Raw genomic sequence first — 23,187 nt, 5'->3', positions numbered from 1 at the left:
AATAGCTTCAAATCGCATTTGGAGACGTTTTAGACCATTTTGTGATTTTCAAAAAAACTTGGTTACACAAAAACATCAAAGTGCTTAAATTCACATTAGAAACCGTTTTAGACCATTTTGAGCATTTCGATTAAACTTTTCACACAAAAACATAAAAGGACACAAAATAGCTTAATATCGTATTTAAAAACGTTTTAGACCATTTTGAGCATTTCGACAAAAATTTTTTACACAAAAACATCAAAGAGCACAAAATAGCTTAATATCGTATTTAAAAACGTTTTAGACCATTTTGTGATTTTCGAAAAAACATGTTAACATAAAAACACCAAAGTGCTTAGAATAGCTTCAAATCGCATTTGGAGACGTTTTAGACCATTTTGTGATTTTCGAAAAAAGTTGGTTACACAAAAACATCAAAGTGCTTAAAATCACATTAGAAACCGTTTTAGACCATTTTGAGCATTTCGATAAAACTTTTCACACAAAAACATCAAAGGGCACAAAATAGCTTAATATCGTATTTAAAAACGTTTTAGACCAATTTAAGCATTTCGACAAAAATTTTTCACACAAAAACACCAAAGAGCACAAAATAGCTTAATATCGTATTTAAAAACGTTTTAGACCATTTTGAGCATTTCGACAAAAATTTTTCACTCTAAACATCAAAGTGTACAGAATAGCTTCAAATCGCATTTGGAGACATTTTAGACCATTTTGTGATTTTCGAAAAAACTTGTTAACATAAAAACACCAAAGTGCTTAGAAGAGCTTCAAATCGCATTTGGAGACGTTTTAGACCATTTTGTGATTTTCGAAAAAACTTGTTAACATAAAAACACCAAAGTTCTTAGAATAGCTTCAAATCGCATTTGGAGACGTTTTAGACCATTTTGTGATTTTCGAAAAAACTTGTTAACATAAAAACATCAAAGTGTACAGAATAGCTTCAAATCGCATTTGGAGACGTTTTAGACCATTTTGTGATTTCCGAAAAAACTTGTTAACATAAAAACACCAAAGTGCTTAGAATAGCTTCAAATCGCATTTGGAGACGTTTTAGACCATTTTGTGATTTTCGAAAAAACTTGTTAACATAAAAACACCAAAGTGCTTAGAATAGCTTCAAATAGCATTTGGAGACGTTTTAGACCATTTTGTGATTTTCGAAAAAACTTGTTAACATAAAAACACCAAAGTGCTTAGAATAGCTTCAAATAGCATTTTTAGATATTTGAGACCATTTTGTGATTTTCGAAAAACCTTGTTAACATAAAAACACCAAAGTGCTTAGAATAGCTTCAAATCGCATTTGGAGACGTTTTAGACCATTTTGTGATTTTCGAAAAAACTTGTTAACATAAAAACACCAAAGTGCTTAGAATAGCTTCAAATCGCATTTGGAGACGTTTTAGACCATTTTGTGATTTTCGAAAAAACTTGTTAATATAAAAACACCAAAGTGCTTAGAATAGCTTCAAATCGCATTTGGAGACATTTTAGAGCATTTTGTGATTTTCGAAAAAACTTGTTAACATAAAAACACCAAAGTGCTTAGAATAGCTTCAAATAGCATTTTTAGATATTTGAGACCATTTTGTGATTTTCGAAAAACCTTGTTAACATAAAAACACCAAAGTGCTTAGAATAGCTTCAAATCGCATTTGGAGACGTTTTAGACCATTTTGTGATTTTCGAAAAAACTTGTTAACATAAAAACACCAAAGTGCTTAGAAGAGCTTCAAATCGCATTTGGAGACGTTTTAGACCATTTTGTTATTTTCGAAAAAACTTGTTAACATAAAAACACCAAAGTGCTTAGAATAGCTTCAAATCGCATTTGGAGACGTTTTAGACCATTTTGTGATTTTCGAAAAAACTTGTTAACATAAAAACATCAAAGTGTACAGAATAGCTTCAAATCGCATTTGGAGACGTTTTAGACCATTTTGTGATTTCCGAAAAAACTTGTTAACATAAAAACACCAAAGTGCTTAGAATAGCTTCAAATCGCATTTGGAGACGTTTTAGACCATTTTGTGATTTTCGAAAAAACTTGTTAACATAAAAACACCAAAGTGCTTAGAATAGCTTCAAATAGCATTTTTAGATATTTGAGACCATTTTGTGATTTTCGAAAAACCTTGTTAACATAAAAACACCAAAGTGCTTAGAATAGCTTCAAATCGCATTTGGAGACGTTTTAGACCATTTTGTGATTTTCGAAAAAACTTGTTAACATAAAAACACCAAAGTGCTTAGAATAGCTTCAAATCGCATTTGGAGACGTTTTAGACCATTTTGTGATTTTCGAAAAAACTTGTTAATATAAAAACACCAAAGTGCTTAGAATAGCTTCAAATCGCATTTGGAGACATTTTAGAGCATTTTGTGATTTTCGAAAAAACTTGTTAACATAAAAACACCAAAGTGCTTAGAATAGCTTCAAATAGCATTTTTAGATATTTGAGACCATTTTGTGATTTTCGAAAAACCTTGTTAACATAAAAACACCAAAGTGCTTAGAATAGCTTCAAATCGCATTTGGAGACGTTTTAGACCATTTTGTGATTTTCGAAAAAACTTGTTAACATAAAAACACCAAAGTGCTTAGAATAGCTTCAAATCGCATTTGGAGACGTTTTAGACCATTTTGTGATTTTCGAAAAAACTTGTTAATATAAAAACACCAAAGTGCTTAGAATAGCTTCAAATCGCATTTGGAGACATTTTAGAGCATTTTGTGATTTTCGAAAAAACTTGTTAACATAAAAACACCAAAGTGCTTAGAATAGCTTCAAATAGCATTTTTAGATATTTGAGACCATTTTGTGATTTTCGAAAAACCTTGTTAACATAAAAACACCAAAGTGCTTAGAATAGCTTCAAATCGCATTTGGAGACGTTTTAGACCATTTTGTGATTTTCGAAAAAACTTGTTAACATAAAAACACCAAAGTGCTTAGAAGAGCTTCAAATCGCATTTGGAGACGTTTTAGACCATTTTGTGATTTTCGAAAAAACTTGTTAACATAAAAACACCAAAGTGCTTAGAATAGCTTCAAATCGCATTTGGAGACGTTTTAGACCATTTTGTGATTTTCGAAAAAACTTGTTAACATAAAAACATCAAAGTGTACAGAATAGCTTCAAATCGCATTTGGAGACGTTTTAGACCATTTTGTGATTTCCGAAAAAACTTGTTAACATAAAAACACCAAAGTGCTTAGAATAGCTTCAAATCGCATTTGGAGACGTTTTAGACCATTTTGTGATTTTCGAAAAAACTTGTTAACATAAAAACACCAAAGTGCTTAGAATAGCTTCAAATAGCATTTTTAGATATTTGAGACCATTTTGTGATTTTCGAAAAACCTTGTTAACATAAAAACACCAAAGTGCTTAGAATAGCTTCAAATCGCATTTGGAGACGTTTTAGACCATTTTGTGATTTTCGAAAAAACTTGTTAACATAAAAACACCAAAGTGCTTAGAATAGCTTCAAATCGCATTTGGAGACGTTTTAGACCATTTTGTGATTTTCGAAAAAACTTGTTAATATAAAAACACCAAAGTGCTTAGAATAGCTTCAAATCGCATTTGGAGACATTTTAGAGCATTTTGTGATTTTCGAAAAAACTTGTTAACATAAAAACACCAAAGTGCTTAGAATAGCTTCAAATAGCATTTTTAGATATTTGAGACCATTTTGTGATTTTCGAAAAACCTTGTTAACATAAAAACACCAAAGTGCTTAGAATAGCTTCAAATCGCATTTGGAGACGTTTTAGACCATTTTGTGATTTTCGAAAAAACTTGTTAACATAAAAACACCAAAGTGCTTAGAAGAGCTTCAAATCGCATTTGGAGACGTTTTAGACCATTTTGTGATTTTCGAAAAAACTTGTTAACATAAAAACACCAAAGTGCTTAGAATAGCTTCAAATCGCATTTGGAGACGTTTTAGACCATTTTGTGATTTTCGAAAAAACTTGTTAACATAAAAACATCAAAGTGTACAGAATAGCTTCAAATCGCATTTGGAGACGTTTTAGACCATTTTGTGATTTCCGAAAAAACTTGTTAACATAAAAACACCAAAGTGCTTAGAATAGCTTCAAATCGCATTTGGAGACGTTTTAGACCATTTTGTGATTTTCGAAAAAACTTGTTAACATAAAAACACCAAAGTGCTTAGAATAGCTTCAAATCGCATTTGGAGACGTTTTAGACCATTTTGAGGATTTCGATGAAACTTGGTTACACAAAAACATCAAAGTGCTTAAAATCACATTAGAAACCGTTTTAGACCATTTTGAGCATTTCGACAAAACTTTTCACACAAAACATCAAAGTGTACAGAATAGCTTCAAATCGCATTTGGAGACATTTTAGACCATTTTGTGATTTTCGAAAAAACTTGTTAACATAAAAACACCAAAGTGCTTAGAATAGCTTCAAATCGCGTTTGGAGACGTTTTAGACCATTTTGTGATTTTCGAAAAAACTTGTTAACATAAAAACATCAAAGTGTACAGAATAGCTTCAAATCGCATTTGGAGACGTTTTAGACCATTTTGTGATTTTCGTCAAAATTTGTTAACATAAAAACACCAAAGTGCTTAGAATAGCTTTAAATCGCATTTGGAGACGTTTTAGACCATTTTGTGATTTTCAAAAAAACTTGGTTACACAAAAATATCAAAATGCTTAAAATCACATTAGAAACCGTTTTAGACCATTTTGAGCATTTCGATAAAACATTTCACACAAAAACATCAAAGGGCACAAAATAGCTTAATATCGTATTTAAAAACGTTTTAGACCATTTTGAGCATTTCGACAAAAATTTTTCACACAAAACATCAAAGTGTACAGAATAGCTTCAAATCGCATTTGGAGACATTTTAGACCATTTTGTGATTTTCGAAAAAACTTGTTAACATAAAAACACCAAAGTGCTTAGAATAGCTTCAAATCGCATTTGGAGACGTTTTAGACCATTTTGTGATTTTCGAAAAACCTTGTTACCATAAAAACATCAAAGTGCTTAGAATAGCTTCAAATCGCATTTGGAGACGTTTTAGACCATTTTGTGATTTTCGTCAAAATTTGTTAACATAAAAACACCAAAGTGCTTAGAATAGCTTTAAATCGCATTTGGAGACGTTTTAGACCATTTTGTGATTTTCAAAAAAACTTGGTTACACAAAAATATCAAAATGCTTAAAATCACATTAGAAACCGTTTTAGACCATTTTGAGCATTTCGATAAAACATTTCACACAAAAACATCAAAGGGCACAAAATAGCTTAATATCGTATTTAAAAACGTTTTAGACCATTTTGAGCATTTCGACAAAAATTTTTCACACAAAACATCAAAGTGTACAGAATAGCTTCAAATCGCATTTGGAGACATTTTAGACCATTTTGTGATTTTCGAAAAAACTTGTTAACATAAAAACACCAAAGTGCTTAGAATAGCTTCAAATCGCATTTGGAGACGTTTTAGACCATTTTGTGATTTTCGAAAAACCTTGTTACCATAAAAACATCAAAGTGCTTAGAATAGCTTCAAATCGCATTTGGAGACGTTTTAGACCATTTTGTGATTTTCGAAAAACTTGTTAACATAAAAACACCAAAGTGCTAAGAATAGCTTCAAATCGCATTTGGAGACGTTTTAGACCATTTTGAGATTTTCCAAAAAACTTGTTAACATTTATACACCAAAGTGCTAAGAATAGCTTCAAATCGCATTTGGAGACGTTTTAGACCATTTTGTGAATTTCGAAAAAACTTTTTAACATAAAAATATCAAAGTGTACAGAATAGCTTCAAATCGCATTTGGAGACGTTTTAGACCATTTTGTGATTTTCGTCAAAATTTGTTAACATAAAAACACCAAAGTGCTTAGAATAGCTTTAAATCGCATTTGGAGACGTTTTAGACCATTTTGTGATTTTCAAAAAAACTTGGTTACACAAAAATATCAAAATGCTTAAAATCACATTAGAAACCGTTTTAGACCATTTTGAGCATTTCGATAAAACATTTCACACAAAAACATCAAAGGGCACAAAATAGCTTAATATCGTATTTAAAAACGTTTTAGACCATTTTGAGCATTTCGACAAAAATTTTTCACACAAAACATCAAAGTGTACAGAATAGCTTCAAATCGCATTTGGAGACATTTTAGACCATTTTGTGATTTTCGAAAAAACTTGTTAACATAAAAACACCAAAGTGCTTAGAATAGCTTCAAATCGCATTTGGAGACGTTTTAGACCATTTTGTGATTTTCGAAAAACCTTGTTACCATAAAAACATCAAAGTGCTTAGAATAGCTTCAAATCGCATTTGGAGACGTTTTAGACCATTTTGTGATTTTCGAAAAACTTGTTAACATAAAAACACCAAAGTGCTAAGAATAGCTTCAAATCGCATTTGGAGACGTTTTAGACCATTTTGAGATTTTCCAAAAAACTTGTTAACATTTATACACCAAAGTGCTAAGAATAGCTTCAAATCGCATTTGGAGACGTTTTAGACCATTTTGTGAATTTCGAAAAAACGTTTTAACATAAAAATATCAAAGTGTACAGAATAGCTTCAAATCGCATTTGGAGACGTTTTAGACCATTTTGTGATTTTCAAAAAAACTTGGTTACACAAAAACATCAAAGTGCTTAAATTCACATTAGAAACCGTTTTAGACCATTTTGAGCATTTCGATTAAACTTTTCACACAAAAACATAAAAGGACACAAAATAGCTTAATATCGTATTTAAAAACGTTTTAGACCATTTTGAGCATTTCGATAAAAAATTTTTACACAAAAACATCAAAGAGCACAAAATAGCTTAATATCGTATTTAAAAACGTTTTAGACCATTTTGTGATTTTCTAAAAAACTTGTTAACATAAAAACATCAAAGTGTACAGAATAGCTTCAAATCGCATTTGGAGACGTTTTAGACCATTTTGTGATTTTCGAAAAAACTTGTTAACATAAAAACAACAAAGTGCTTAGAATAGCTTCAAATCGCATTTGGAGACGTTTTAGACCATTTTGTTATTTTCAAAAAAACTTGGTTACACAAAAACATCAAAGTGCTTAAAATCACATTAGAAACCGTTTTAGACCATTTTGAGCATTTCGATAAAACTTTTCACACAAAAACATCAAAGGGCACAAAATAGCTTAATATCGTATTTAAAAACGTTTTAGACCAATTTAAGCATTTCGACAAAAAGTTTTCACTCAAAAACATCAAAGAGCACAAAATAGCTTAATATCGTATTTAAAAACGTTTTAGACCCTTTTGAGCATTTCGACAAAAAATTTTCACACAAAACATCAAAGTGTACAGAATAGCTTCAAATCGCATTTGGAGACATTTTAGACCATTTTGTGATTTTCGAAAAAACTTGTTAACATAAAAACACCAAAGTGCTTAGAATAGATTCAAATCGCATTTGGAGACGTTTTAGACCATTTTGTGATTTTCGAAAAAACTTGTTAACATAAAAACACCAAAGTGCTTAGAATAGCTTCAAATCGCATTTGGAGACGTTTTAGACCATTTTGTGATTTTAGAAAAAACTTGTTAACATAAAAACATCAAAGTGTACAGAATAGCTTCAAATCGCATTTGGAGACGTTTTCGACCATTTTGTGATTTTCGAAAAAATTTGTTAACATAAAAACACCAAAGTGCTTAGAATAGATTCAAATCGCATTTGGAGACGTTTTAGACCATTTTGTGATTTTCGAAAAAACTTGTTAACATAAAAACACCAAAGTGCTTAGAATAGCTTCAAATCGCATTTGGAGACGTTTTAGACCATTTTGTGATTTTAGAAAAAACTTGTTAACATAAAAACATCAAAGTGTACAGAATAGCTTCAAATCGCATTTGGAGACGTTTTAGACCATTTTGTGATTTTCGAAAAAATTTGTTAACATAAAAACACCAAAGTGCTTAGAATAGCTTCAAATCGCATTTGGAGACATTTTAGACCATTTTGTGATTTTAAAAAAAACTTGGTTACACAAAAATATCAAATTGCTTAAAATCACATTAGAAACCGTTTTAGACCATTTTGAGCATTTCGATAAAACTTTTCACACAAAAACATCAAAGGGCACAAAATAGCTTAATATCGTATTTAAAAACGTTTTAGACCATTTTGAGCATTTCGACAAAAATTTTTCACACAAAACATCAAAGTGTACAGAATAGCTTCAAATCGCATTTGGAGACATTTTAGACCATTTTGTGATTTTCGAAAAAATATGTTAACATAAAAACACCAAAGTGCTTAGAATAGCTTCAAATCGCATTTGGAGACGTTTTATACCATTTTGTGATTTTTGAAAAAACTTGTTAACATAAAAACACCAAAGTGCTTAGAATAGCTTCAAATCGCATTTTTAGACATTTTAGACCATTTTGTGATTTTCGAAAAACCTTGTTAACATAAAAACACCAAAGTGCTTAGAATAGCTTCAAATCGCATTTGGAGACATTTTAGACCATTTTGTGATTTTCGAAAAAACTTGTTAACATAAAAACACCAAAGTGCTTAGAATAGCTTCAAATCGCATTTGGAGACGTTTTAGACCATTTTGTGATTTTCGAAAAAACTTGTTAACATAAAAACACCAAAGTGCTTAAAATAGCTTCAAATCGCATTTGGAGACGTTTTAGACCATTTTGGGATTTTCGAAAAAACTTGTTAACATAAAAACACCAAAGTGCTTAGAATAGCTTCAAATCGCATTTGGAGACATTTTAGAGCATTTTGTGATTTTCGAAAAAACTTGTTAACATAAAAACACCAAAGTGCTTAGAATAGCTTCAAATCGCATTTGGAGACGTTTTAGACCATTTTGAGGATTTCGATGAAACTTGGTTACACAAAAACATCAAAGTGCTTAAAATCACATTAGAAACCGTTTTAGACCATTTTGAGCATTTCGACAAAACTTTTCACACAAAACATCAAAGTGTACAGAATAGCTTCAAATCGCATTTGGAGACATTTTAGACTATTTTGTGATTTTCGAAAAAACTTGTTAACATAAAAACACCAAAGTGCTTAGAATAGCTTCAAATCGCATTTGGAGACGTTTTAGACCATTTTGTGATTTTCCAAAAAACTTGTTAACATTTATACACCAAAGTGCTAAGAATAGCTTCAAATCGCATTTGGAGACGTTTTAGACCATTTTGTGAATTTCGAAAAAACTTTTTAACATAAAAATATCAAAGTGTACAGAATAGCTTCAAATCGCATTTGGAGACGTTTTAGACCATTTTGTGATTTTCAAAAAAACTTGGTTACACAAAAACATCAAAGTGCTTAAATTCACATTAGAAACCGTTTTAGACCATTTTGAGCATTTCGATTAAACTTTTCACACAAAAACATAAAAGGACACAAAATAGCTTAATATCGTATTTAAAAACGTTTTAGACCATTTTGTGATTTTCGAAAAAACTTGTTAACATAAAAACACCAAAGTGCTTAGAATAGCTTCAATTCGCATTTGGAGACATTTTAGACCATTTTGTGATTTTCGAAAAAACATGTTAACATAAAAACACCAAAGTGCTTAGAATAGCTTCAAATCGCATTTGGAGACGTTTTAGACCATTTTGTGATTTTCGAAAAAACTTGTTAACATAAAAACACCAAAGTGCTTAGAATAGCTTCAAATCGCATTTGGAGACGTTTTAGACCATTTTGTGATTTTCAAAAAAACTTGGTTACACAAAAACATCAAAGTGCTTAAAATCACATTAGAAACCGTTTTAGACCATTTTGAGCATTTCGATAAAACTTTTCACACAAAAACATCAAAGGGCACAAAATAGCTTAATATCGTATTTAAAAACGTTTTAGACCAATTTAAGCATTTCGACAAAAATTTTTCACACAAAAACATCAAAGAGCACAAAATAGCTTAATATCGTATTTAAAAACGTTTTAGACCATTTTGTGATTTTCGAAAAAAATTGTTAACATAAAAACACCAAAGTGCTTAGAATAGCTTCAAATCGGATTTGGAGACGTTTTAGACCATTTTGAGGATTTCGATGAAACTTGGTTACACAAAAACATCAAAGTGCTTAAAATCACATTAGAAACCGTTTTAGACCATTTTGAGCATTTCGACAAAACTTTTCACATAAAACATCAAAGTGTACAGAATAGCTTCAAATCGCATTTGGAGACATTTTAGACCATTTTGTGATTTTCGAAAAAACTTGTTAACATAAAAACACCAAAGTGCTTAGAATAGCTTCAAATCGCATTTGGAAACGTTTTAGACCATTTTTTGATTTTCGAAAAAACTTGTTAACATAAAAACACCAAAGTGCTTAGAATAGCTTCAAATCGCATTTGGAGACGTTTTAGACCATTTTGTGATTTTCGAAAAACCTTGTTAACATAAAAACATCAAAGTGCTTAGAATAGCTTCAAATCGCATTTGGAGACGTTTTAGACCATTTTGTGATTTTCGAAAAAACTTGTTAACATAAAAACACCAAAGTGCTTAGAATAGCTTCAAATCGCATTTGGAGACATTTTAGAGCATTTTGTGATTTTCGAAAAAACTTGTTAACATAAAAACACCAAAGTGCTTAGAATAGCTTCAAATCGCATTTGGAGACGTTTTAGACCATTTTGAGGATTTCGATGAAACTTGGTTACACAAAAACATCAAAGTGCTTAAAATCACATTAGAAACAGTTTTAGACCATTTTGAGCATTTCGATAAAACTTTTCACACAAAAACATCAAAGGGCACAAAAATAGCTTAATATCGTATTTAAAAACGTTTTAGACCAATTTAAGCATTTCGACAAAAATTTTTCACACAAAAACATCAAAGTGCACAAAATAGCTTAATATCGTATTTAAAAACGTTTTAGACCATTTTGTGATTTTCGAAAAAAATTGTTAACATAAAAACACCAAAGTGCTTAGAATAGCTTCAAATCGCATTGGAGACGTTTTAGACCATTTTGAGGATTTCGATGAAACTTGGTTACACAAAAACATCAAAGTGCTTAAAATCACATTAGAAACCGTTTTAGACCATTTTGAGCATTTCGACAAAACTTTTCACATAAAACATCAAAGTGTACAGAATAGCTTCAAATCGCATTTGGAGACATTTTAGACCATTTTGTGATTTTCGAAAAAACTTGTTAACATAAAAACACCAAAGTGCTTAGAATAGCTTCAAATCGCATTTGGAGACGTTTTAGACCATTTTTTGATTTTCGAAAAACCTTGTTAACATAAAAACACCAAAGTGCTTAGAATAGCTTCAAATCGCATTTGGAGACGTTTTAGACCATTTTGTGATTTTCGAAAAAACTTGTTAACATAAAAACACCAAAGTGCTTAGAATAGCTTCAAATCGCATTTGGAGACATTTTAGACCATTTTGTGATTTTCGAAAAAACTTGTTAACATAAAAACACCAAAGTGCTTAGAATAGCTTCAAATCGCATTTGGAGACGTTTTAGACCATTTTGTGATTTTCAAAAAAACTTGGTTACACAAAAATATCAAAATGCTTAAAATCACATTAGAAACCGTTTTAGACCATTTTGAGCATTTCGACAAAAAATTTTCACACAAAACATCAAAGTGTACAGAATAGCTTCAAATCGCATTTGGAGACATTTTAGACCATTTTGTGATTTTCGAAAAAATATGTTAACATAAAAACACCGAAGTGCTTAGAATAGCTTCAAATCGCATTTGGAGACGTTTTAGACCATTTTGTGATTTTCAAAAAAACTTGTTAACATAAAAACATCAAAGTGCTTAGAATAGCTTCAAATCGCATTTGGAAACGTTTTAGACCATTTTGTGATTTTTGAAAAAACTTGTTAACATAAAAACACCAAAGTGCTTAGAATAGCTTCAAATCGCATTTTTAGTCATTTTAGACCATTTTGTGATTTTCGAAAAACCTTGTTAACATAAAAACACCAAAGTGCTTAGAATAGCTTCAAATCGCATTTGGAGACGTTTTAGACCATTTTGTGATTTTCGAAAAAACTTGTTACCATAAAAACATCAAAGTGTACAGAATAGCTTCAAATCGCATTATGAGACGTTTTAGACCATTTTGTGATTTTCGAAAAAATTTGTTAACATAAAAACACCAAAGTGCTTAGAATATCTTTAAATCGCATTTGGAGACGTTTTAGACCATTTTGTGATTTTCAAAAAAACTTGGTTACACAAAAACATCAAAGTGCTTAAAATCACATTAGAAACCGTTTTAGACCATTTTGAGCATTTCGATAAAACTTTTCACACAAAAACATCAAAGGGCACAAAAATAGCTTAATATCGTATTTAAAAACGTTTTAGACCAATTTAAGCATTTCGACCAACATTTTTCACACAAAAACATCAAAGTGCACAAAATAGCTTAATATCGTATTTAAAAACGTTTTAGACCATTTTGTGATTTTCGAAAAAAATTGTTATCATAAAAACACCAAAGTGCTTAGAATAGCTTCAAATCGCATTTGGAGACGTTTTAGACCATTTTGAGGATTTCGATGAAACTTGGTTACACAAAAACATCAAAGTGCTTAAAATCACATTAGAAACCGTTTTAGACCATTTTGAGCATTTCGACAAAACTTTTCACATAAAATCGCATTTGGAGACATTTTAGACCATTTTGTGATTTTCGAAAAAACTTGTTAACATAAAAACACCAAAGTGCTTAGAATAGCTTCAAATCGCATTTGGAGACGTTTTAGACCATTTTGTGATTTTCGAAAAAACTTGTTAACATAAAAACACCAAAGTGCTTAGAATAGCTTCAAATCGCATTTGGAGACGTTTTAGACCATTTTGTGATTTTCGAAAAAACTTGTTAACATAAAAACACCAAAGTGCTTAGAATAGCTTCAAATCGCATTTGGAGACATTTTAGAGCATTTTGTGATTTTCGAAAAAACTTGTTAACATAAAAACACCAAAGTGCTTAGAATAGCTTCAAATCGCATTTGGAGACGTTTTAGACCATTTTGAGGATTTCGATGAAACTTGGTTACACAAAAACATCAAAGTGCTTAAAATCACATTAGAAACCGTTTTAGACCATTTTGAACATTTCGACAAAACTTTTCACACAAAACATCAAAGTTTACAGAATAGCTTCAAATCGCATTTGGAGACATTTTAGACCATTTTGTGATTTTCGAAAAAACTTGTTAACATAAAAACACCAAAGTGCTTAGAATTGCTTCAAATCGCATTTGGAGACGTTTTAGACCATTTTGTGATTTTCAAAAAAACTTGGTTACACAAAAATATCAAAATGCTTAAAATCACATTAGAAACCGTTTTAGACCATTTTGAGCATTTCGACAAAAAATTTTCACACAAAACATCAAAGTGTACAGAATAGCTTCAAATCGCATTTGGAGACATTTTAGACCATTTTGTGATTTTCGAAAAAATATGTTAACATAAAAACACCGAAGTGCTTAGAATAGCTTCAAATCGCATTTAGAGACGTTTTAGACCATTTTGTGATTTTCAAAAAAACTTGTTAACATAAAAACATCAAAGTGCTTAGAATAGCTTCAAATCGCATTTTTAGTCATTTTAGACCATTTTGTGATTTTCGAAAAACCTTGTTAACATAAAAACACCAAAGTGCTTAGAATAGCTTCAAATCGCATTTGGAGACGTTTTAGACCATTTTGTGATTTTCGAAAAAACTTGTTAACATAAAAACACCAAAGTGTACAGAATAGCTTCAAATCGCATTTGGATCATTTTAGACCATTTTGTGATTTTCGAAAAAACTTGTTAACATAAAAACACTAAAGTGCTTAGAATAGCTTCAAATCGCATTTGGAGACGTTTTAGACCATTTTGTGATTTTTGAAAAAACTAGTTAACATAAAAACACCAAAGTGCTTAGAATAGCTTCAAATCGCATTTTTAGACATTTTAGACCATTTTATGATTTTCGAAAAACCTTGTTAACATAAAAACACCAAAGTGCTTAGAATAGCTTCAAATCGCATTTGGAGACGTTTTAGACCATTTTGTCATTTTCGAAAAAACTTGTTAACATAAAAACACCAAAGTGCTTAGAATAGCTTCAAATCGCATTTGGAGACGTTTTAGACCATTTTGTGATTTTCGAAAAACTTGTTAACATAAAAACATCAAAGTGCTTAGAATAGCTTCAAATCGCATTTGGAGACGTTTTAGACCATTTTGTGATTTTCGAAAAACTTGTTAACATAAAAACACCAAAGTGCTAAGAATAGCTTCAAATCACATTTGGAGACGTTTTAGACCATTTTGTGATTTTCGAAAAAACTTTTTAACATAAAAACATCAAAGTGTACAGAATAGCTTCAAATCGCATTTGGAGACATTTTAGACCATTTTGTGATTTTCGAAAAAACTTGTTAACATAAAAACACCAAAGTGCTTAGAATAGCTTCAAATCGCATTTTGAGACATTTTAGAGGATTTTGTGATTTTCGAAAAAACTTGTTAACATAAAAACACCAAAGTGCTTAGAATAGCTTCAAATCGCATTTGGAGAGGTTTTAGACCATTTTGAGGATTTCGATGAAACTTGGTTACACAAAAACATCAAAGTGCTTAAAATCACATTAGAAACCGTTTTAGACCATTTTGAGCATTTCGATAAAACTTTTCACACAAAAACATCAAAGGGCACAAAATAGCTTAATATCGTATTTAAAAACGTTTTAGACCATTTTGAGCATTTCGACAAAAAATTTTCACAAAAAAACATCAAAGAGCACAAAATAGCTTAATATCGTATTTAAAAACGTTTTAGACCATTTTGAGCATTTCGACAAACATTTTTCACACAAAACATCAAAGTGTACAGAATAGCTTTAAATCGCATTTGGAGACATTTTAGACCATTTTGTGATTTTCGAAAAAACTTGTTAACATAAAAACACCAAAGTGCTTAGAATAGCTTCAAATCGCATTTTGAGACATTTTAGAGGATTTTGTGATTTTCGAAAAAACTTGTTAACATAAAAACACCAAAGTGCTTAGAATAGCTTCAAATCGCATTTGGAGAGGTTTTAGACCATTTTGAGGATTTCGATGAAACTTGGTTACACAAAAACATCAAAGTGCTTAAAATCACATTAGAAACCGTTTTAGACCATTTTGAGCATTTCGATAAAACTTTTCACACAAAAACATCAAAGGGCACAAAATAGCTTAATATCGTATTTAAAAACGTTTTAGACCATTTTGAGCATTTCGACAAAAAATTTTCACAAAAAAACATCAAAGAGCACAAAATAGCTTAATATCGTATTTAAAAACGTTTTAGACCATTTTGAGCATTTCGACAAACATTTTTCACACAAAACATCAAAGTGTACAGAATAGCTTTAAATCGCATTTGGAGACATTTTAGACCATTTTGTGATTTTCGAAAAAACTTGTTAACATAAAAACACCAAAGTGCTTAGAATAGCTTCAAATCGCATTTGGAGACGTTTTAGACCATTTTGTGATTTTCGAAAAAACTTGTTAACATAAAAACAACAAAGTGCTTAGAATAGCTTCAAATCGCATTTGGAGACATTTTAGACCATTTTGTGATTTTCGAAATAACTTGTTAACATAAAAACACCAAAGTGCTAAGAATAGCTTCAAATCGCATTTGGAGACGTTTTAGACCATTTTGTGATTTTCGAAAAAACTTTTTAACATAAAAACATCAAAGTGTACAGAATAGCTTCAAATCGCATTTGGAGACGTTTTAGACCATTTTGTGATTTTCAAAAAAACTTGGTTACACAAAAACATCAAAATGCTTAAATTCACATTAGAAACCGTTTGAGACCATTTTGAGCATTTCGATTAAACTTTTCACACAAATACATAAAAGGACACAAAATAGCTTAATATCGTATTTAAAAACGTTTTAGACCATTTTGAGCATTTCGACAAACATTTTTTACACAAAAACATCAAAGAGCACAAAATAGCTTAATATCGTATTTAAAAACGTTTTAGACCATTTCGAGCATTTCGACAAAAATTTTTCACACAAAACATCAAAGTGCTTAGAAAAGCTTCAAATCGCATTTGGAGACATTTTAGACCATTTTGTGATTTTCGAAAAAACTTGTTAACATAAAAACACCAAAGTGCTTAGAATAACTTCAAATCGCATTTTGAGACATTTTAGAGCATTTTGTGATTTTCGAAAAAACTTGTTAACATAAAAACACCAAAGTGCTTAGAATAGCTTCAAATCGCATTTGGAGACGTTTTAGACCATTTTGAGGATTTCGATGAAACTTGGTTACACAAAAACATCAAAGTGCTTAAAATCACATTAGAAACCGTTTTAGACCATTTTGAGCATTTCGATAAAACTTTTCACACAAAAACATCAAAGGGCACAAAATAGCTTAATATCGTATTTAAAAACGTTTTAGACCATTTTGAGCATTTCGACAAAAATTTTTCACACAAAAACATCAAAGAGCACAAAATAGCTTAATATCGTATTTAAAAACGTTTTAGACCATTTTGAGCATTTCGACAAACATTTTTCACACAAAACATCAAAGTGTACAGAATAGCTTTAAATCGCATTTGGAGACATTTTAGACCATTTTGTGATTTTCGAAAAAACTTGTTAACATAAAAACACCAAAGTGCTTAGAATAGCTTCAAATCGCATTTGGAGACGTTTTAGACCATTTTGTGATTTTCGAAAAAACTTGTTAACATAAAAACAACAAAGTGCTTAGAATAGCTTCAAATCGCATTTGGAGACATTTTAGACCATTTTGTGATTTTCGAAATAACTTGTTAACATAAAAACACCAAAGTGCTTAGAATGGCTTCAAATCGCATTTGGAGACGTTTTGGACCATTTTGTGATTTTCAAAAAAACTTGTTAACATAAAAACACCAAAGTGCTTAGAATAGCTTCAAATCGCATTTGGATACGTTTTAGACCATTTTGTGATTTTCGAAATAACTTGTTAACATAAAAACACCAAAGTGCTTAGAATAGCTTCAAATCGCATTTGGAGACGTTTTAGACCATTTTATGATTCACGAAAAAACTTGTTAACATAAAAACACCAAAGTGCTTAGAATAGCTTCAAATCGCATTTTGAGACATTTTAGAGCATTTTGTGATTTTCGAAAAAACTTGTTAACATAAAAACACCAAAGTGCTTAGAATAGCTTCAAATCGCATTTGGAGACGTTTTAGACCATTTTGAAGATTTCGATGAAACTTGGTTACACAAAAACATCAAAGTGCTTAAAATCACATTAGAAACCGTTTTAGACCATTTTGAACATTTCGACAAAACTTTTCACACAAAACATCAAAGTGTACAGAATAGCTTCAAATCGCATTTGGAGACATTTTAGACCATTTTGTGATTTTCGAAAAAACTTGTTAACATAAAAACACCAAAGTGCTTAGAATAGCTTCCAATCGCATTTGGAGACGTTTTAGAGCATTTTGTGATTTTCGAAAAAACTTGTTAACATAAAAACACCAAAGTGCTTAGAATAGCTTCAAATCGCATTTGGAGACGTTTTAGACCATTTTGAGGATTTCGATGAAACTTGGTTACATAAAAACACCAAAGTGCTTAGAATAGCTTCAAATCGCATTTGGAGACGTTTTAGACCATTTTGAGGATTTCGATGAAACTTGGTTACACAAAAACATCAAAGTGCTTAAAATCACATTTAAAAACGTTTTAGACCATTTTGAGCATTTCGATAAAACTTTTCACACAAAAACATCAAAGAGCACAAAATAGCTTAATATCGTATTTAAAAACGTTTTAGACCATTTTGAGCATTTCGACAAACATTTTTCACACAAAACATCAAAGTGTACAGAATAGCTTCAAATCGCATTTGGAGACATTTTAGACCATTTTGTGATTTTCGAAATAACTTGTTAACATAAAAACACCAAAGTGCTTAGAATGGCTTCAAAACGCATTTGGAGACGTTTTGGACCATTTTGTGATTTTCAAAAAAACTTGTTAACATAAAAACACCAAAGTGCTTAGAATAGCTTCAAATCGCATTTGGATACGTTTTAGACCATTTTGTGATTTTCGAAATAACTTGTTAACATAAAAACACCAAAGTGCTTAGAATAGCTTCAAATCGCATTTGGAGACGTTTTAGACCATTTTATGATTCACGAAAAAACTTGTTAACATAAAAACACCAAAGTGCTTAGAATAGCTTCAAATCGCATTTTGAGACATTTTAGAGCATTTTGTGATTTTCGAAAAAACTTGTTAACATAAAAACACCAAAGTGCTTAGAATAGCTTCAAATCGCATTTGGAGACGTTTTAGACCATTTTGAAGATTTCGATGAAACTTGGTTACACAAAAACATCAAAGTGCTTAAAATCAAATTAGAAACCGTTTTAGACCATTTTGAACATTTCGAAAAAACTTTTCACACAAAACATCAAAGTGTACAGAATAGCTTCAAATCGCAGTTGGAGACATTTTAGACCATTTTGTGATTTTCGAAAAAACTTGTTAACATAAAAACACCAAAGTGCTTAGAATAGCTTCGAATCGCATTTGGAGACGTTTTAGACCATTTTGTGATTTTCGAAAAAACTTGTTAACATAAAAACACCAAAGTGCTTAGAATAGCTTCAAATCGCATTTGGAGACGTTTTAGACCATTTTGTGATTTTCGAAAAAACTTGTTAACATAAAAACATCAAAGTGCTTAGAATAGCTTCAAATCGCATTTTGAGACGTTTTAGACCATTTTGTGATTTTCGAAAAACTTGTTAACATAAAAACACCAAAGTGATAAGAATAGCTTCAAATCGCATTTGGAGACGTTTTAGATCATTTTGTGATTTTCCAAAAAACTTGTTAAACATTTATAAACCAAAGTGCTAAGAATAGCTTCAAATCGCATTTGGAGACGTTTTAGACCATTTTGTGAATTTCGAAAAAACTTTTTAACATAAAAATATCAAAGTGTACAGAATAGCTTCAAATCGCATTTGGAGACGTTTTATACCATTTTGTGATTTTCAAAAAAACTTGGTTACACAAAAACATCAAAGTGCTTAAATTCACATTAGAAACCGTTTTAGACCATTTTGAGCATTTCGATTAAACTTTTCACACAAAAACATAAAAGGACACAAAATAGCTTAATATCGTATTTAAAAACGTTTTAGACCATTTTGAGCATTTCGACAAAAATTTTTTACACAAAAACATCAAAGAGCACAAAATAGCTTAATATCGTATTTAAAAACGTTTTAGACCATTTTGTGATTTTCGAAAAAACTTGTTAACATAAAAACACCAAAGTGCTTAGAATAGCTTCAAATCGCATTTGGAGACATTTTAGACCATTTTGTAATTTTCGAAAAAACATGTTAACATAAAAACACCAAAGTGCTTAGAATAGCTTCAAATCGCATTTTGAGACATTTTAGAGCATTTTGTGATTTTCGAAAAAACTTGTTAACATAAAAACACCAAAGTGCTTAGAATAGCTTCAAATCGCATTTGGAGACGTTTTAGACCATTTTGAAGATTTCGATGAAACTTGGTTACACAAAAACATCAAAGTGCTTAAAATCAAATTAGAAACCGTTTTAGACCATTTTGAACATTTCGAAAAAACTTTTCACACAAAACATCAAAGTGTACAGAATAGCTTCAAATCGCAGTTGGAGACATTTTAGACCATTTTGTGATTTTCGAAAAAACTTGTTAACATAAAAACACCAAAGTGCTTAGAATAGCTTCGAATCGCATTTGGAGACGTTTTAGACCATTTTGTGATTTTCGAAAAAACTTGTTAACATAAAAACACCAAAGTGCTTAGAATAGCTTCAAATCGCATTTGGAGACGTTTTAGACCATTTTGTGATTTTCGAAAAAACTTGTTAACATAAAAACATCAAAGTGCTTAGAATAGCTTCAAATCGCATTTTGAGACGTTTTAGACCATTTTGTGATTTTCGAAAAACTTGTTAACATAAAAACACCAAAGTGATAAGAATAGCTTCAAATCGCATTTGGAGACGTTTTAGATCATTTTGTGATTTTCCAAAAAACTTGTTAAACATTTATAAACCAAAGTGCTAAGAATAGCTTCAAATCGCATTTGGAGACGTTTTAGACCATTTTGTGAATTTCGAAAAAACTTTTTAACATAAAAATATCAAAGTGTACAGAATAGCTTCAAATCGCATTTGGAGACGTTTTATACCATTTTGTGATTTTCAAAAAAACTTGGTTACACAAAAACATCAAAGTGCTTAAATTCACATTAGAAACCGTTTTAGACCATTTTGAGCATTTCGATTAAACTTTTCACACAAAAACATAAAAGGACACAAAATAGCTTAATATCGTATTTAAAAACGTTTTAGACCATTTTGAGCATTTCGACAAAAATTTTTTACACAAAAACATCAAAGAGCACAAAATAGCTTAATATCGTATTTAAAAACGTTTTAGACCATTTTGTGATTTTCGAAAAAACTTGTTAACATAAAAACACCAAAGTGCTTAGAATAGCTTCAAATCGCATTTGGAGACATTTTAGACCATTTTGTAATTTTCGAAAAAACATGTTAACATAAAAACACCAAAGTGCTTAGAATAGCTTCAAATCGCATTTGGAGACGTTTTAGACCATTTTGTGATTTTCAAAAAAACTTGGTTACACAAAAACATCAAAGTGCTTAAAATCACATTAGAAACCGTTTTAGACCATTTTGAGCATTTCGATAAAACTTTTCACACAAAAACATCAAAGGGCACAAAAATAGCTTAATATCGTATTTAAAAACGTTTTAGACCAATTTAAGCATTTCGACAAAATTTTTTCACACAAAACATCAAAGTGTACAGAATAGCTTCAAATCGCATTTGGAGACATTTTAGACCATTTTGTGATTTTCGAAAAAACTTGTTAACATAAAAACACCAAAGTGCTTAGAATAGCTTCAAATCGCATTTGGAGACGTTTCAGACCATTTTGTGATTTTCAAAAAGACTTGGTTACACAAAAATATCAAAATGCTTAAAATCACATTAGAAACCGTTTTAGACCATTTTGAGCATTTCGACAAAAAATTTTCACACAAAACATCAAAGTGTACAGAATAGCTTCAAATCGCATTTGGAGACATTTTAGACCATTTTGTGATTTTCGAAAAAATATGTTAACATAAAAACACCAAAGTGCTTAGAATAGCTTCAAATCGCATTTGGAGACGTTTTAGACCATTTTGTGATTTTCGAAAAAACTTGTTACCATAAAAACATCAAAGTGTACAGAATAGCTTCAAATCGCATTTGGAGACGTTTTAGACCATTTTGTGATTTTCAAAAAAACTTGGTTACACAAAAACATCAAAGTGCTTAAAATCACATTAGAAACCGTTTTAGACCATTTTGAGCATTTCGATAAAACTTTTCACACAAAAACATCAAAGGGCACAAAAATAGCTTAATATCGTATTTAAAAACGTTTTAGACCAATTTAAGCATTTCGACAAAAATTTTTCACACAAAAACATCAAAGTGCACAAAATAGCTTAATATCGTATTTAAAAACGTTTTAGACCATTTTGTGATTTTCGAAAAAAATTGTTAACATAAAAACACCAAAGTGCTTAGAATAGCTTCAAATCGCATTTGGAGACGTTTTAGACCATTTTGAGGATTTCGATGAAACTTGGTTACACAAAAACATCAAAGTGCTTAAAATCACATTAGAAACCGTTTTAGACCATTTTGAGCATTTCGACAAAACTTTTCACATAAAACATCAAAGTGTACAGAATAGCTTCAAATCGCATTTGGAGACATTTTAGACCATTTTGTGATTTTCGAAAAAACTTGTTAACATAAAAACACCAAAGTGCTTAGAATAGCTTCAAATCGCATTTGGAGACGTTTTAGACCATTTTTTGATTTTCGAAAAAACTTGTTAACATAAAAACACCAAAGTGCTTAGAATAGCTTCAAATCGCATTTGGAGACGTTTTAGACCATTTTGTGATTTTCGTAAAACCTTGTTAACATAAAAACATCAAAGTGCTTAGAATAGCTTCAAATCGCATTTGGAGACGTTTTAGACCATTTTGTGATTTTCGAAAAAACTTGTTAACATAAAAACACCAAAGTGCTTAGAATATCTTCAAATCGCATTTTTAGACATTTTAAACCATTTTGTGATTTTCGAAAAAACTTGTTAACATAAAAACATCAAAGTGTACAGAATAGCTTCAAATCGCATTTGGAGACGTTTTAGACCATTTTGTGATTTTCGAAAAAATGTGTTAACATAAAAACACCAAAGTGCTTAGAATAGCTTCAAATCGCATTTGGAGACGTTTTAGACCATTTTGTGATTTTCGAAAAAACTTGTTAACATAAAAACATCAAAGTGTACAGAATAGCTTCAAATCGCATTTGGAGACGTTTTAGACCATTTTGTGATTTTCGAAAAAATTTGTTAACATAAAAACACCAAAGTGCTTAGAATAGCTTCAAATCGCATTTGGAGACGTTTTAGACCATTTTGTGATTTTTAAAAAAACTTGTTAACATAAAAACACCAAAGTGCTTAGAATAGCTTCAAATCGCATTTGGAGACGTTTTAGACCATTTTGTGATTTTCGAAAAACCTTGTTAACATAAAAACATCAAAGTGCTTAGAATAGCTTCAAATCGCATTTGGAGACGTTTTAGACTATTTTGTGATTTTCGAAAAAACTTGTTAACATAAAAACACCAAAGTGCTTAGAATAGCTTCAAATCGCATTTGGAGACATTTTAGACCATTTTGTGATTTTCGAAAAAACATGTTAACATAAAAACACCAAAGTGCTTAGAATAGCTTCAAATCGCATTTGGAGACGTTTTAGACCATTTTGTGATTTTCGAAAAAATGTGTTAACATAAAAACACCAAAGTGCTTAGAATAGCTTCAAATCGCATTTGGAGACGTTTTAGACCATTTTGTGATTTTCGAAAAAACTTGTTAACATAAAAACACCAAAGTGCTTAGAATAGCTTCAAATCGCATTTGGAGACGT

Source organism: Antedon bifida, chromosome 2 (genome assembly GCF_963402885.1).
Source record: "Antedon bifida chromosome 2, ecAntBifi1.1, whole genome shotgun sequence".
NCBI lineage: Eukaryota > Metazoa > Echinodermata > Crinoidea > Comatulida > Antedonidae > Antedon > Antedon bifida.
The sequence above is the reverse complement of the archived record's forward strand: the minus strand, read 5'-3'. Positions refer to the sequence as shown.